This window comes from Trichosurus vulpecula, chromosome 1, assembly GCF_011100635.1.
Source record: "Trichosurus vulpecula isolate mTriVul1 chromosome 1, mTriVul1.pri, whole genome shotgun sequence".
Classification (NCBI taxonomy): domain Eukaryota; kingdom Metazoa; phylum Chordata; class Mammalia; order Diprotodontia; family Phalangeridae; genus Trichosurus; species Trichosurus vulpecula.
The window spans coordinates 543,241,826-543,259,848 of NC_050573.1; the positions used below are offsets into that span (position 1 = coordinate 543,241,826).

Below are 18,023 nucleotides of genomic sequence, written 5' to 3' on the forward strand. Positions count from 1 at the left end.
TCCAGGTGAGAGGTGATAAGGGCTTTCCCTGGAGTATTGGTTATGTGAGTGGAGAGAAGAGCACAGCTTTGAGAGCCATTGTAGAATTAGAAACCAAATTTGGTGATTGCTTTAATATGTACTTTGAGAATGAAGAATCAAAGGTGACACCAAGGGTGTAAAGCTGTGTGCCTGGAAGGATAGTGGTGCCCTTTACAGAAATAAGTGGGAAAGTGCGTTGGGTTTGGAGTGAAAGACTGAGATCTGTGATGCTGATTGAAACTCATCCATGCCTATTCAATCCTATGTGAGTGGATGTAGAATGAAAGGACAGCTGAGTTCTTGTTGGCCATTGCTTCAGAGCCTGGAGCCTTCTAAGGGGTATTTGCCAAAAGATGATCTGGGGTGGTCAGGGTATGCTGGGGGAGGGAAGAGTATCCCAAGTATCTGTGCGTACATAATGGGTGCCTGGGTCATGTTTGGGTCAAAACTGTCTCGAGTAGTGATAAAAACTACTTAGAAACAACCTGATTTACCTTAAAGCTCTGCCAATTGAGGAAACTAGAAATTCTTCCCTTCTCAGGAACTTTCCTGAACTGACATTGATACTTGCCTGACAAAGATTTCCTAGGACAAAATTGCATAGATCACTATGTTTAGATTTGTCTTTTCTTTCCTTATAGGACCAAGAAGAGCAACTTTATGATGCCACAGGCCCACTGAACTCCATTATTCCTGCTTTCCTAGATTTTAATTATAATTGCCATTACCGTTTAGTTATGATTACCAAACCAAACCAAATAGAGCACCTTAATTCTCCCTGCTAGTTTCTCACTCCTATTACCACTCCAGCCTGAGTTCCCATCACCCAGCTTATTCTGTGGGACAGCCCCAGCATTATTTTCCCTCCTGCCTTTCCTTGTCCCCTGATAGCAGCACAGAAAAATTTTAAGCATCCGAGAGGTAACCACTACAGGATAATCTATATGTGTATTAAAATAAAGAAGAAAGGAAATATAACAAATGGTGCTATGAATAAAAAACATGGGTAATTATGCCTCACTTTTAATTTCCCTTATTTGTTCCAGTTCTAGTTCTGAACTTCCAAAGGAGAATCCTGTCTGGACTGGATTCTTGGCCTGCTCCTACAGTGCCTAGCACAGAGGATGTGTTATATAAATGCTCATTCCCTTCCTCTTCTAGCTGGCAGGTTCACTTTGGTAAGACCATTAAGCCTTTTTCCTTCTAGAACCTGTTTTCCCAGTGGGGAAGGAAGAGCACCCCTCTCACCCTACAAATAAGCATTGCTGGCTTTTAGCTTATAAGAAGTTCAGATGTCTCTATTTTAGAATCCCCAATTTAGATCCTGAAGAAATGCAATCCTTGCCCCACAACTGAGAAAAACTATAGGCTTCCAAATCATGCTGCCTGGTCTTCCACTATAGAGCATCTGGTCCTTAGAAGCTTGCTTCCTTTGGGGTCTTAGACTGTCATGGAGACTGAGTTTCTGGTCCTTAGTAGCTTACTTCCTTTGGGGTCTTAAACTGTCATGGAAACTGAATGTCCGTCTGGTCATTAGAAGCTTGCTTCCCTTGGCTGTATCCAACTAATCCTATCTATCCCCTTTTACCAGAGCATGGAAATACTGCAACATTACTGTGTTAGAGCTGGAAGATTCATTATAGATCATCTAGTCCACTCTCCTTGCCTTTTATGGATTGAGAGATTAAGTAAATGACTTGCCAGTCACACAAACTAATAAGTGACAGACCTAGAACTAGACCCAAAGTCTTGATTTCAAGTCTTCTAATTAAAATAAACGTTTTCAAAGTTATGTGCTTCAAAGGTTTAATATCAAGTAGAGAGCCACTACTCCCCCTCAAAAGCTTGTAAGGTGTAGACTCCTCATACCTTTTACCACTTCAATTAACGGGAGTGGGGTATAAAGGGGCAGGGAGGTGGTTAGGTTCACAGTTTAGCTCAGTTCCTGTATAGCATAGTCCAAAATTCTAGTTCTAAACCTCCCAGGGACCAAGTCCTGGCGCCCTGGCTTTTCAGAGTTTTCCTGCTGAGCTAGCTGGTTGCACCATCCCACCTGCAGTCTTGGCTTCAGGGTTGCCATGACTTGAACACCCAGGTTCAGAGGGAGATCACCCCTGACCCCTGAAACTAAGAAGGACAACACAGAACAGAAATCCTAGACCCATTTCTTGGAGCTAGGATAATAGAGAGGGCTCAGGATGGTATGGGGCTCATGCTATAAGTGAACTGTGATCTTTACCCTTTGGAAGCACAGGAGATAGTGGTCAGGAAAGAAATTATCCCAACCTGGTTATATGTAAAGGTACAACCACTTTTGGTTATGAAACCAAAGGAGGGATCTCCCATCCTTGTTCTAGGGTAATATTTTATAGAATTTACCAAATATCTCGCCCTGCTTAGCCTTAAAGGACCTTTTTCAAAACAACAAGCAAGATAGAGCAAAGGCAGGCAAAGAAAGTTTGCTTCTCATTTCGGGCCTCACTCCGTGGAGTTCTCACAACAATTTAGAACATACTCCATCCCACCTGCAATCCTGGCTCCAAGGTTGCCATCATGGATCATGTTTAGTGTGGGTTTACCACCAGCCCCTGAAACAGAGATGGAGAAACCCAGAAGAAACTCCAAGCTCATTTGTTGGAGCTGGGACAAAAGAGGGGAGAGGGAAGGTATCCCACCTTCGTAGAGCCCATGCGGTGGGGGAACTGGGACCTTTATCACCTGGAAGCAGCAGGAAGCAATGTGGGGGAGTGGGGAGGAACCAAGTCAATAATTCTTTACACCGTACCACATGTGCAGGCCAGCTTGCCCAGAACAGATTCAAAAAACACATAATTGCTGACTCTGCCCTTCATAGTAATATTGCCTTTGCTGCTGGGTGCCTTGTGAGGTGGCCTAAGTTACTAAAGATCCTGGGAGTTTTATTTGTTTTCTTGCCTGAGAAGAGGTTAAAAGATTCTGGAATATGGACTTAGTTTTCTACTTTAGTGACAGTTTTTAAATCTCTTAGGAATGGGAAAAGGGATGAATGAGAGAGGAAAGGGACCAGCTCAAGAGGCAGGTTTAAGCCCTAGAGCATGTGATGCTGCTCAGTTTTGGATAGTGAGAGAAACTTCTGGAACAATGAGGAATTATGTTCATTCTCTCTTCTGTTTTGTTGCTTCCTGATGAGTAGCACAGTTAAGTGTCTGCCATTTTACATTTTTGCTTTTTAAAAAATGTTACTAGACAGGAATAATTTTAATTGGGTCCCGAGTTGGTGTGTTATTCTGTTATGGAGTAGGGGGAGCTTTTTGATAGTTGATTATATGAAGTTCACTGGCTGGAGATCATCCCCTTAATTTGGCAATCAATCTGTCACCTAGGGGCTGAGAGCATTTTATGAGTCATTCAGAATCTGTAGTTTAAGCTTTCTAGCTCTGCTGAGAAAGGAAGGCACATAGGACTAATCCCTTCTAAAACCCTCCAGAACGAATCTCATTATCTCCAAAGAAACAGGTCACTTTGCACCAACGGATTTGGATTTTCTCCATCCTGCTGCTCCTCCCCCTTTAAGGAAGGGGGAATAGTAGCAGAGAAATCAAAGAAACTTCGTGGCCTTGACTAAGCCCTCAATGGATTGGTGGGGGGGGGGGGTGGTGAAAATCACACTATGTTCTAGGCACTTTGCTTAATATTTCACAATTATTCGATCTTTTGATCCTCTCTCCAACCCTGGGAGGTAGGCTCTATTATCCTTATTTTATAGATGAGGAAACTTGTTAGGGGCCGAGTTAGAGCTGAGCCCTGTCCTCCTCGGACCTCCAGGCCGAGGGGCCTGCTGAGATAGACTGGGGCTTTGGGATGTGGGTGGAGCCAGGAGGAGGGGTCTCACCTTTGTTGCCTCCCTGGCAATTCCAGGTCTTTGCCCGGACCTGCTTGACCACATGGAACTTCCGGCCCTCTGTCTGGGCTTGCCAGAGCACATGGAACTTCCTGTTCTTTGCCTGGACTGCCTGACCGAAGGGAGCTTCGGGTTATCTCGGGAAGAGAAGGGGAGGGGAGTAGGCGGAGTCAGGGCAGTCCTAGTTTCCAGGTGTATTGATTTTTACCTGTCCTTCACCCATGTAACCAAAGAATGTACCTGCATCACTAAAGATATAAAGGTGCTGCTTGCTGAAATAAAATTCGAAGTCATTCACCATCTTTTGGCTCTCGCCCCATACATTGTCCGCGAGATCAGGTCCTTTGCCAAGGCAAAGGCCTGGGGCTTGGGGGGAACCCCAAGTATAGTTGCAACGCTTCAGGAGCCCATAACAGAAACTGAGGCAAATAGGGGTTAAATGACCTACCCAGGGTCACACAGCTATTGACTAAGGTCATATTTGAAAGTGAGTCTTTCTACCTCCAGGCCTTGCACTCTATCCCCTAGGTGCATATTTTGCTTTCTCTTATTTCTCATTTAAATAACTCACAAATGCTAAATAAATTAATTTTAAATGCAAATTTATTTAATCTGAAATGTGTGCAGAGTACAGTTATTAACTCTAAATTAGCAGAAGACTATTTGCCAGGAATCTGAAAAATGTCAGCCTGATTCTGTATCACAATTCAAGTTGTTTTTTCTTTAGGGAGTGCTATTACCTTTGGGAAGGGCTTTTCAATGGGCCAAAGTGGTCCTGCCATCTAATCAGAAGGAGAACTACCTTCTAAGAAACAAAACAATTGTTCTATACTTTCCTGGGCTTGGGTCAGCTTAAACTGGCTCTGGTTCAGATGATGCTTGTCTAGATCTTCAAACCCATTATTTAGGAAAAAGGTGGTATGAAGCTCCTTCATGTCATAACAAGCCTATTGGAGTTTGTCTTTCAGGCTGCTGGGGAGACCTTGGACTTTAGGCCTGAGGTCCATGAAGGCTGACTGTAATTTCAGGGCAATGCTGTGGGACATGCCCAGAGTTCAGATTTCCAGAAGCTACAAGAAAAAGGGAGGAATAAAAGAGCTTAGTGAGTATGCAGCTCCTGCCCATTCTAGCACAAATTCTAGATTTCTGAAAAAAGGCTTAACAATGTCTTTAGCTGTCTGTCACCTCTTTAATTGCTTTTGTGTAGATTTGAAGTTATAAATCTATATACACAGATACACATACGTACACATATACATACATACGTACTTAGATATCCAGTAGGCAATGGGAAATAGTTAACACATTTTTTAAAAAAAATCCCTGGACTGGGCATTGGTAGATTCCATTTAAATCCCTGTTCTATTTACTCCCTATGGGATTATGGGGAAGATGCTTTGTACCTCAGGATGAATTCTAAAGTTTTTGCCAATTACAAAAACTTCTTTAGGCTACCTTTCCTGCTAGTCACTCAAGTTCAAAAGTCATCTGTGGATTATGGGGAAAAACTACAGGAAAAGGAAAAATCAGTTGCCACAATCAATTGACAGAATCTCTCTATTGTCTACACTATCTTGTTTCAGTTCTTTGTCAGCTAGACTATTTCAACATCCTGTACCCCCAGATGATTTTCCTATTATATTCTTCCCTTTACAGCAAGGTCAGGTCATTTTTTGGGGGTGGAAACAATTGATCTTGACTGGGGTCACAGCTAGCGTCTGAGAATCAATTTGAGCTCAGGTCTTCCTGACTTCAGGGCCAGTGCTCTATGCACCATGCCACCTAGCTGCCCAAGGAATCTTACTGTACTGTTCTGGTCCACAGCTAGAACTAGCATGATGTGCTGAGTGCTGGGCCCCAGGTGTTGACATCCTACTTCGCCCCCCTCCTAGCCCCAGCTACTTGTTTGCTGTCTTGCCCATCTGCTTTGGGCTGTGTCTGAGGGTCCTGTGGAGGTCAGGTCCTTCTCTTGAGGCTTTTTCTTCCTGCCTCTCTCATAAGATCCACCTGGCCTGGGGAACTTGTGCTTGTGCAGCAGCAGCCAAGATGATTTAGATCTGGAATACTTCATAATCCCTAATAAACTCAATCCTAAGCCTTCTCTGTCCCTGTCTTCCTCTGTTCCTCCTGAGGGGCTTTTTTTTTGTAGTTTTGGAGCAAGATCACAACTGGGAGTCACAAAATCCAAGTTTGAATCCTGCCTCCACTTGGAGCTTGGAAAGTTAAACCTTCCTGAGGCCCTTGTCTCTTCCTTTCCTAAGTGAAAGGGATACCTCCAAGATTCCTTTCAGCTCTATATCTACAACCTTTTGATTCTAGGTCTTTTCCTTCTATTCCTTCAACATGTTTTGGTTTTTATGAAATCTAGCTTTTTCCTGAAACTACATACCTTGGTACCTTCTCCAAGGCTGACTGTTCCTCCTCTCAAACATCAGGGTTCAGGGACAACTGGGATACCACTCCTTTGCTCTTTTTCTGCTACAGCCACTGCAACTCAGCAAGCAATTTGTCTTTTGAAGTCCACTGCTTCCTGTCTAGTTACTTGTTGCTTGTCATCTCTGGACCTCCAGCTGACCTTCCCCCTCTCCAAGTAGGATTACTTGTCTCAGTCTTACTCTAATCTCTGCTTCATTCAGATACCCTGGCCTTCTAGAGTCCCCATTTGCATGGCCTTGTCACCAAGCTACACCAGACTAAGGTTAATTTCATAGCTATTTATCCTGCATATTAAGGAGTGGTCACCTAGATACAGCTTCTGTATAGATGTATTAGGAGGGCAGAGTTTATAATCTCAAAGAGGATCATATATATGTCTGAAAGGTTCGGAACTGCCGGATATAAGAAACTCTCAAAGTAGGAGGCAGAAGAATCAAAGCATATATTTAGGCTCCACAGTAACCAACCCATGAACCAGCATCCCCATTTTGACGTATTGACCAAAAGCTTCCAGGCCCAATAAGTACTCCTTACAAGAGTAACCAGGAGGCTACAGAGAAGCATGATGGTGTAAAACAAAATCATGCTTCCCCCTCTATGGTAAAAAGATTACCCACTGGCTTCAAGTCCTTGTTCAGCTTCCTCCCATAGGTCAGCTCTGCTACTGGCAGCTCCTGCTTCAGCTTCGGCTGTGGCTGTAGCTATAGCAGCCTCTGGCTCCAACGGAAGCTGTTTTTAACCATCCAGCTTCTGCGGGGGTGTAAGGTACGCCGAGGAAAGCACAGGTTCTTTCAATCTGCTTAAGCAAGGTGAAGGGGTTGACCAGGAAAGCACAGGTTCTTTCGATCAGCTTAAGCAAGGTGAAGGGGTTGACCGGGAAAGCACAGGTTCTTTCCATCAGCTTAAGCAAGGGAAGCAAGGTGAAGGGGCCAACAAGCTTACTCCAGTCCAACATACAAACAGCATTCAGTTCAGGTGAAAAAGCCAAACTAGTCAAGGGCAATTGTTGACTAAGTGCTAAGGAGCCCATTTTTGGTTGCCAACACAATAGAACAGTATACAAAAAAAAAACCAAACAGCTGACAAGTTTTCTAAGAGTCTTGAAAATCTTATCCCTAGAATACTTTCCTTTATTCCCAACCTGACATTCTCTCTAGTTTTTCCGTCCCATCCCCAAAAAAGCAAGAAGGCAAGAGAATCTTCTTCTAGACGCACATTGTAAAAGGCAGCTCCCTGACAACCCCTCCCCCCAAGTTCCACAATAGCTCCCATCATATTGATAAAGTCATCATCTGGCTGCCTGGATGATACCGAAAGATCTCAGTGCCTTTCAAATCACTATGCCAAGGATTATCTTTTCTTTCCCCCTTCCTAAATTTACCTTTTTTTTTTTTTTTAGGTCTAGCAGAAGTCCCTATTCTCCATGAAATCTTCCTCAAATAATCTTAAAACTTACTTTATTTTTTGCCATTTTATTTTCACATACTACATTTAGTACTTATGAAGGCTACACAAGCCATGAGTAGCTACCCTCAAGGAAGTCATAGGTATGCCTACAAAGATATACTATTGTCTATTGATACTTCAGATAGAAGATTCACTAGAGCCTCTGAGGGATCCAGAAAGTTTCAAAGTCAGCTAGGGTAGTTAATGCATAAGTAATTGGTAACTAAAGTGCCATTAGCAGTGTTGAGGTATCAGAATCATGAGTTTACCTTGAACCCTAAAGCATGGTGCCATTTTCTTTTCAATCTCCTGTGATTTGTTGGACATAGTTACCCCTATAGTAAGTCAGACCTATGGTCTATATAGCTGCCTTAAGGGTCTTGAGTTTCATAGAGTATCATTTCCAAAGGTTCTGTAATCCAAGACTTCCTGAAGATTCCAGCTTTTGACATGTTTAATATTATGTTAGGAACATGCCATATTGTCTACCAATCCATCTTAATCTATTCTTGTGATCTCTGTTAAAATATACATTGGCTTCAGGTCTTACATATTGGCCAACACCATTCTTCTAGTTACCCTCAATTTTCAGCCTTGTCATTGTTCCAACTTCCTCATTCTCCCCACCCCCCCAGTCCTATATCCAGTTGTAGAGTCTTATTGATTCCATATCTTCCATCTGTTCCCTTCTTTCTACTTATATGGCCCCCACCCTGGTTCAGACCCTTGTTGCCTTACCCAGACTATCATGCTAGCCTCTCATCTAGATTCCTGGCCCCTCGTCTATTTCTCTGATTAGTTGCTACAAGGCACCAAAGCAATCTTTCTAAAGCAGAAGCCTGTCATATCCTTACCTGAGAACTTTCCACGGTTTCCTGTTGCCTCTGTGATTTTTTACAATCCATTTTCTATTTACCTTTCTAGGTTTATTTTCACTTTCCCTCTCTCCTGTTATAGGTTCAGTTTCAGCCAAGCTACCTACTTGCTGTTCCCCCAAACGTGAGGTTCCTACCTTCAAATAAGATAGACCACCTACATGTCTAGAACATATTTTCATCTCTATCTCATGAGAGTCCCTGCTTGACTTTAAGGTTTTGTTCTTGTATTATTCTCCTATGGTAGACCTTTCTGGATCCCCCAATTGTAAGTTCTCACCATCTTCCAATATTTACATAGTAAAGTCTTCCTAGTTGAATGCTCCTTCAAGCTTGAGGCAATTGGGCACTTGCAATACATAGGAGCAACACTAAACAAATGTTCTTGAGGTTACCCATCTGATCTACAAAGAGATATCAATTTGACATTAGTTTTCCATGTGCCTGTAAGTCTGATACCTTTGTATTGCCATCGACATTTTTGAACTGGCTCCTACTCCACTTGATCCACAGCTCAAATAGGGCCTTATGGCAATTCTGCCCATCCTCAGAATCTTGCTTTCTTTGATAAGTCTGGTGGAACAAAGCATTTGGAAAGCTTGAAAATGTAGGTCTGCCTTGTAACAGTGTTCTTCAGAACTGAGGCATGCTGCATTTACTGCGGAGTCAGCAATTTATAATTCCTTCCCTATAGTTGGAGACCATCCTCTTATACATGCCATAAAAAGATAATTGCCGCAATGGAAAGGCTAGCATGGCTTAAGTGGAATCTAGAAGATTGCTTCTACCACTTTACCATCGCCCCCAATCACCCACACATACCACCACCCCAGCACCTCCTGGTCTATCTTGCTAGGTGGGTAAAGACCTGGCAGTGCAGCATAACAAATAAGGTCAGTATCCATCAAAGTTTGTACCCCCTTGTACAATCTTGGGCAGTATTGAGAGGCAATGTCCCCAACATAGGGTTTAAGCCCTGGCCAGAATCAAATCATTCTAATATGATCATTCTGGGCATTATACTTTAAGAACAACATTGTAGGAATAGAGATCAAAAGAACATTAGGAATGCTGACAGGCCTTAAGACCATGTCAGATGAATAGACAATGATTAGTCAAGAGAAGGGAAGACCTTAAAGTCCTTGAATGAGCTAACATGGACTGGAGGTTAGGGGGTTTTTTGGTTTGTTTGTTTATCTACTGCTCCTAGTAGGAAGAATGGGGGTGGGGGAGGTAGACTTAGATTATACATAAAGAAATTGTGCAGGGAGTGAGTGGGGGCAACTTACCAAATTATAATGGGCTGCCTTAAGAAATAATGACGGGGGGGGCGGAGCCAAGATGGCAGCTGGAAAGCAGGGACTAGCGTGACCTCCCTGCCGAGTCCCTCCATAAACCTATAAAAAATGGCTCTGAACCAATTCTAGAACTGCAGAACCCACAAAACAGCAGAGGGAAGCAGGGTTCCAGCCCAGGACAGCCTGGATGGTCTCTGGGTGAGGTCTATCCCACACGGAGCTGGGAGCAGAGGGGAGCTGTGGGGAGCCGAGCCCACCCGAGCCCAGGGGGATCTTCATGGACCAACCAGACCAGAAGCTGGGGAGAAAGTGCCCTAGCCCATGAATCAGTGAGCTGCAGCAGTTACCAGACTTCTCAACCCACAAACACCAAAGACAGCAGAGATGGTTAGTGGGAAAAGCTGCGGGAGTGGAAGGAGTTTACAGTTCGGCTTCCAGCCCCGGGGGGCAGCGGAGGTGGGACAGCTACAGCTGTTGTTGCTTCCGGCCCCAGGCCCACCTGGTGGGAGGAATTAAGTGGCGGATCAGAGCAGGAGTGCACAGCCTGCTGAAGATCTAAGCCCAGTCCGGGTTGGGGGTTCTTGGGGAAGGAGCAGTGCTGGTGTGGCAGAGCTGGCACATCCCCCCCAAACGTGGAACATAGAACTCTTTAGTCTACAAGCAGTCATACCCCACTGAAAAACTCAAGGGTCAAGTTAGTTGGTTGGGAATATGGCCAGGCAGTGAAAACACACCCAGATTCAGTCTCAGACTTTGGATTCTTTCTTTGGTGACAAAGAAGACCAAAACATACAGCCTAAAGAAGTCAACAAAGTCATAGAGCCTACACCAAAAGCCTCCAAGAAAAACATGAACTGGTCCCAGCCCATGGAAGAGCTCAAAAAGCATTTGGAAAAGCAAGTTAGAGAAGTAGAGGAAAAATTGGGAAGAGAAATGAGAAGGATGCGAGAAAACCATGAAAAACAAGTCAATGACTTGCTAAAGGAGACCCAAAAAAATACTGAAAAATACACTGAAGAAAACAACACCTTACAAAATAGACTAACTCAAATGGCAAAAGAGCTCCAAAAAGCCAATGAGGAGAAGAATGCCTTGAAAGGCAGAATTAGCCCAATGGAAAAGGAGGTCCAAAAGACCACTGAAGAAAATAGTACTTTCAAAATGAGATTGGAGCAAGTGGAAGCTAGTGACTTTATAAGAAATCAAGATATTATAAAATGGAACCAAAGGAATGAAAAAATGGAAGACTATGTGAAATATCTCCTTGGAAAAACCACTGACCTGGAAAATAGATCCAGGAGAGATCATTTAAAAATTATTGGTCTACCTGAAAGCCATGATCAAAAAAAGAGCCTAGATATCATCTTTCAAGAAATTATCAAGGAGAACTGCCCTGATATTCTAGAGCCACAGGGCAAAATAGAAATTGAAAGAATCCATCGATCGCCTCCTCAAATAGATCCCAAAAAGAAATCTCCTAGGAATATTGTCACCAAATTCCAGAGCTCCCAGATCAAGGAGAAAATACTGAAAGCCCCCAGAAAGAAACAATTTGAGTATTGTGGAAACCCAATCAGAATAACCTAAGATCTGGCAGCTTCTACATTAAGAGATCGAAGGGCTTGGAATGCGATATTCCGGAGGTCAATGGAGCTAGGATTAAAACCTAGAATCACCTACCCAGCAAAACTGAGTATCATGTTCCAAGGCAAAATATGGATTTTCAATAAAAGAGAGGACTTTCAAGCTTTCTCAGTGAAAAGACCAGAACTGAATAGAAAATTTGACTTTCAAACACAAGAGTCAAGAGAAGCATGAACAGGTAATCAAGAAACGGAAATTGAAAGGGACTTACTAAAGTTGAACTGTTTTGTTTACATTCCTACATGGAAAGATGATGTGTATGATTCATGAGACCTCAGTATTAGGTTAGCTGAAGGGAATATGCATATATGTATATATGTTTATCTATATATATAAGTGAATGTGTATGTATGTATGTATATATCTATGTGTGTGTGTATATATATATATATATACAGAGAGAGAGAGAGAGCAGACACAGGGTGAGTTGAAGATGAAGGGAAGATATCTAAAAGAAATAAAATCAAATTAAGGGATGAGAGAGGAACATATTGAGGGAGGGAGACAGGGAGAGACAGAATGGGGTGGATTATCTTGCATAAAGGTGGCAAGAGGAAGCAGTTCTGTGGGAGGAGGGGAGAGGACACGTGAGGGGGGAATGAGTGAATCTTGCTCTCATCAGATTGGGCCTGAGGAGAGAATACCATACATACCCTATTGGGTATCTTACTCCACAGGAAAGAAGAGGGAAGAAGATTAAAAAAAGGGGGGAGATGATGGAGGGGAGGGCAGATGGGGGTGGAGGTAATCAAAAACAAACACTTTCAAAAGGGGACAGGGTCATGGGAGAAAATTCAATAAAGGGGGATGGGTTGGGAAGGAGCAAAATATAGTTAGTCTTTCACAACCTGAGTATTGTGGAAGGGTTATACATAATGATACACATGTGGCCTATGTTGAATTGCTTGACTTCTTGGGGAGGGTGGGTGGGAAGGGAGGAGGGGGGAGAATTTGGAACTCAAAGTTTTTAAAAACAGACTTTCAAAAACAAAAAAAAAATAAGTTTTTTGCATGCAACTGGAAGATAAGATACACAGGCAATCGGAGTAGAAATTTAGCTTGCCCTACAAGAGGGGAAGGGAAAAGGGGATGAGAGGGGAGTGGGGTGACAGAAGGGAATGCTGACTGGGGAACAGGGCAACCAGAATATACACCATCTTGGAGTGGGGGGGGGAGGGTAGAAAAGGGGAGAAAATTTGTAATTCAAACTCTTGTGAAAACCAATGCTGAAAACTAAATATGTTAAATAAATAAATTAAATTAAATTAAAAAAAAGAAATAATGACTGGGTTCTTCTTTACTAGGTCATTAAACACAAGTTGGGTGAGTGCTTGTCAAATAACAAGGGACTAGATGGCTCTATATGACTTTTTATGCTAAGTGGCCTGAGGTTCCTTCCAACTTAGATTCTTTAAAAATGGTCTTAGAAAGGAACTGGTTGGTGTTAGAAGTAGCTTAGAGCATAGAAAACCTTACCCATTCAATTGCTTCATAGAGATGGTACATGAGTTTTCTGATGTTGTTCCTGGCACCTCTGATATTTTCCAATGCCTGCTTATATGCCTGGGGCTGGAGGTGGCTTGGCAGAGAACCTAGTGATGTGAAGTAGGCTGTGCCTTTTGAAGACACGTCTCCAAAATAACCTCCATCTTCCTCTGAAGCTTCTTGGATAGTAGCGATTTTGAATGTTTAAAAAAGCATTAATAATTCTACTTGAACATACTAAGTTAACATTTACTAAGCACCTATTATATGCCAGGCAACGTGCCAAAGGCTGGGAGTACAAGAGGCAGCAAGACTGTCCCAGCCCTCAGTCTAATGGGGGAGGCAACATGCAAACAAATATATGCAAAGCAAGCTATATGCAGGGTAAATAGGGTATAATTAACAGAGGGAGGCATTTCAATTAAGAGGGGCTAAAGACCAATAGTGAGCCAATCTTAGAGACCTTGACAATCCATAGGATATTCCCTTTGCTTCTGTTGTGAGGAAAGCTAAACTATGCCATGTGACCAAATCCATCAGGACATCCCGTTTTCCTTAAACCAAGGCATCAGGCACGAGAATCATAAAACAGCATCAGATTCTTATTCAGAGCTGAATATGTAACAGCCATAAGACTGCTGTACTCTTAAAAATAAACTTACATGCAAGTGATTCGTAGCAACTTTACATATAAATGAAGCTAGATGACTAAGTCATAGGGCACATCATGAAACAGTCTAATCAGAAATTAGCCAGACTGTTTTACATTCCAATGAAGAATTGAATAAGGGAGAAGACCAGAGGAATTGTGTGTAGCTCGATAGTCACTGAAACCTCATTTGGTGAGAGTGGGAAGTATTTGTCCATAGTCGTTTTGAATTCTTCTAGTGTTTGTTTCTCCTCTTGTATAGGGAGTTGGTTCCAACCCCGAGGCTGCTCGGACCCTAGCGCTTGGCCTGTTTCCTGTGATAACCAGACAGGCTTAGTAGGAGTTGAAACGGTAGGCGCCCGGAGGAAGGACTTCCGTCCCTAACAGCCCCCCTAACAGCCCCCCTCCTGCTCTCATAGCCATCCTTTCTCATGCAGGCAGAGTCCATCTGCAAGGGACTCACAAGCCCAGAAAGAGGAACCCAGTTGACCACTACCTAATGCTCTTGAACCAGTGCCTAACACAACACTGCTTTGATACTTTACTTACTGGGACATCTTTGATACTTTACAAGGGCATCCATCCCCGTGCCTCACATAGCTCATACAGCTCTGATATCAGCTGGCTACATGCTTGAGCCTTCCCATGCCTCCGTAGATACAGCACCCCCCTTTGTTCCATACTCCCATGGAAACTACCTTACTACAGCCCTAGTTTTTCCCATACGCTTGTAGGAATCATAGTTTACAACAATCCATATTCTTCCCACCTGATATCGGTCTTCCCATGCTGTCATCCCCTTACCCCTTGAACTCCTGCTTCTGCTTTTGTAGTGAAAAACCCTATAAAAATGGATAATGTCTACCAATAAATTGGAGTTGCATCTTCCCTGACCCCCACCTCATCATTGCGTACTGAAATTGGGGTCCTTGTTGGTCAGGGACCCCTAACATTCTTGGATTTCAGACAAGATTTTCTCTTCATCAGACACAGACCTTGTGCTCACACTACTGATGATCATGGCATTGTCCTTGCTCGAGTAACCACTACTGGCATTCATTAATGAATCAATTTCTTTTGATGGTTGAGCTTCGTCAGGTATGATCTCTTTAGATGAAGGTGGTATCTAGAAAGAAAAACAAATTTATAATGCCTTAGGCTCATGTTATGGTACTAGCCTTTTCAGCTTTTTAATATCCCCAAACATGTACTAGTAAATATTAGGTTTCAACCAAACTAGATTTTTGGGTTCTACTAGGTTATCTCTATTTTTTTGATGATTGTAACCATTGCTTCTGTTATCTGTTCTCTTTGGTTTTCTGCCCTTGATTAGTGTAGATACCACTAATATATTCAAGTCAATTCCCCTTCAAATATTCACTAAAAAAAGGAATTTGTATAGAGCCCTTCTTCAGTCTGCCACGGTTATCTATGATTACAAGGTCTTGAATTCAGCCTCGAATTTAAAGGAAATGGTTTCAAATTTGAGAAGGGCTATGTGCTCTGCAAAGGCTGTAAAAGGTCACCGTGGAATTTGTTCAACACACGTAGGCTATTTACTTCTTTCTTATAATGAACTAAATTCAATATAAGTTCTAATACGATGCTCTAAACTAAGATATATTTGAGATATTGAACCCAGGACTGGATTATTTTCACAGTGGAATCAGAATTAGCTCAGACTGTTAGTCAAAATTACCTCCTGTGGTGCTTGTGGTATGCTCATTCTCTCTTGGGTGATAGGCTCACTTGAAGCTGAAAATGAAAGCATTATTAGTTAAAAGCTAGAAGGTGTTGATTGGCATACCCTCCAGTAAGATAAACTCGTACCAGTGGTGACAAGTCTTTGGGCCAGGAGAAATTAAACCACCACTTGTACTTTTTCCTTCTGCCTTAAAAAGAAATGGCCAGTGCAAGGGAAGTTTCTATTTCACAGAAAATGACTACATTGAATTCAGAGGCTGATTACTCTAAAATCTTTACCATTAAGATGTTTAACAATTCTAATGCGGTTAGGTGATTTACAGCAGTAATTCCATATTCAGGATCTCAACTCAATGCTTTTCTTTAAGGTATCTGTTCCCTGCTTTCTACTGATTGGTACAAATACAAATAGGTATTCTGAAGTAGCATGCCATAACAGAAAGGGCATTGAATTTGGAGTAAGAGGGATTGGGTTCAAATCCTGCTCTACTTACTGCCTGTGTGACCCTGGACGAGTACCTTCCCTTTCTCTGGACTGGGGTAATTTATTTGCAAAAGGGAGGGGCTAGATGAGATGATCTCTACAGCCCCTTCCACATCCAAATACTATGATTTATTCTACAACTAGCCTTAGGCTGACTCCAAACATAATTAAAGGTCATAAAGCCCCAGGTGATATGCTCATGGTAAGACTAGAACTTTGTCTGTAGAGCATAGTCATCTTGCTGGGAAGAACATTCCATTCATTTTGCCAGCATATTGCTATTTTATTTTATTATAACCTTTATATCACCTAGGTCTAGTACTTAGAGATTGTTTCTCCTATATTCCCAGACAATAGGGCTCCTAGGCTGCATCACCTTGGGGTTGGGCAAAAAGACTTTGGTTTCCAAAAACCAAAGCAGATGTTTTGGCCCAACTATGGAAGTAATCAGAGCTCTCAAGTAATTCCAGGTCAAAGCTCTGAGATTTGACAGTTTTTGAGTGTGATATTTTAGCGTCACTTCATTCCTGGCCAACAAGAGGGAGTTTTGCTTGAATTAGTAGGCAAACTTTCTCCAATCCAAATTCCAGTTTTAACCAACTAAAGAGAGGGTACTATCTTACTTGTCAATTTAAAACAGGACTATCTCCTCTTTCAAGAGGTTCTGCTAAGTACATCAGGGTCACTTCCAGTTAAACCAATGTTCACTTACCTTTGGTAGCGAGCCTAGCCACAATCTCTTTTGCATCAATAAGTATCTCGGAGACAGTCTTCTCCATCTGTGATGGGCTTGTTCTGGTTTCTGCAAGATGGAGAGTCTCTTTGCCAATAGTGGATATATAGTCTATGCAAGACTCCTTTATGCCAGTAGCAGTGATATGGCTAAAGCTATACCCGGCCATTTTTTCTTCTCAGTCCAATCTAAAGGGAACGTTGGACTGATTACATGAATCTCAAAGAGACATTACATTATATTGGATAGAAGTACTCTGGGGAATTTCACCTTAGCAGAAGAACACACGTGGCCATGCAGTATAATGGCAAAAGCACCTGATTAGGAGTTAGAACACCTGGGTTTCAGTTTGTGTTCTGGCACAGCTGTAATGTTGGGCAGGTATTTTAACAATGTGGTTTGTTCCTAAGTGGTACAGTGCATAGAGCACCAGGCCTGGATTCAAGAAGACCAAAGTTCAAATCCATCATCAGATACTTACTAGCTGTGTGACCCTGGACAAGTCACCTAACCCAGTTGCCCTCAGCCCCCTTATCTGTAAAATGGGCTGGAGAAAGAAATTGCAAACCACTCTAGAATCTTTACCCAGAAAACCCCAAATGGGGTCACATAACTCACATGACTGAAAAAATGACTGAACAACCATCTGTAAGATGGGGGATACATACTTTTACTGTCTGGCACATAGGATCATTGAGGACTAAGTGAAATTAACATATGTGAAGAGCAAGAAAATTATCCATGTTATCCAAAAGTGCGAAAAACACGGTCCAAACTTTTGGGTGCTGGACAAAAAGAGGGAGGTGGAGAAGAAACCTGCCAAAATCTAAGGATACAACACCAGTTGCTGTCGCCATATCCTTTGGGTCTTGTTTCAAGGAGAACTTTTACCCCCTCTCCCTGCTTCCTCCCCAATATTTCCCTAGCCCTTTTAGCCTGCATTTATACATGTGCACATCAGTATTAGGTGCCACCATATTGCAACTTGGGCTCTGAGGGTGTTTCTTTGGAGGCCAGAGGAAGAAAACAGGGAAAGTTCATATGGATCTAGAAGGGTACAAGGAAACCTTTTCCCATGCCAAGTCCAAGAATTCTTCCACCTTGCTTGAAATAGCAGTGCAAAATAATTATTTAATATGAATTTATATGTTAGTGTAACTCCTTGTCATCTGAAGATGCAAGTGATCCTGAGAAAAAGCATCTTACTTTCTAGAGGCCTGTATGGAAGGAGGACCACAGTTTTGAGCTTGTGTCTGGATGGTGTAGACCAATGAAGGCTTAGGAGAACAATTATAGTGATTGTAAGGAGGTTAGTGCTAGTCAAGTCATTAGTGAGATGGCAAGCTGGAAGGGGAAAAGGCCTGCATC

General features: G+C 42.5%; 1 pseudogene; it reads right to left on the bottom strand.

Annotated features, from left to right (window-relative positions):
* Positions 1-1,954: 1,954 nt before the first annotated feature.
* LOC118841550 lies at positions 1,955-16,824 on the bottom strand (annotated as a pseudogene).
* Between the last annotated feature and the right edge of the window lie 1,199 nt (positions 16,825-18,023).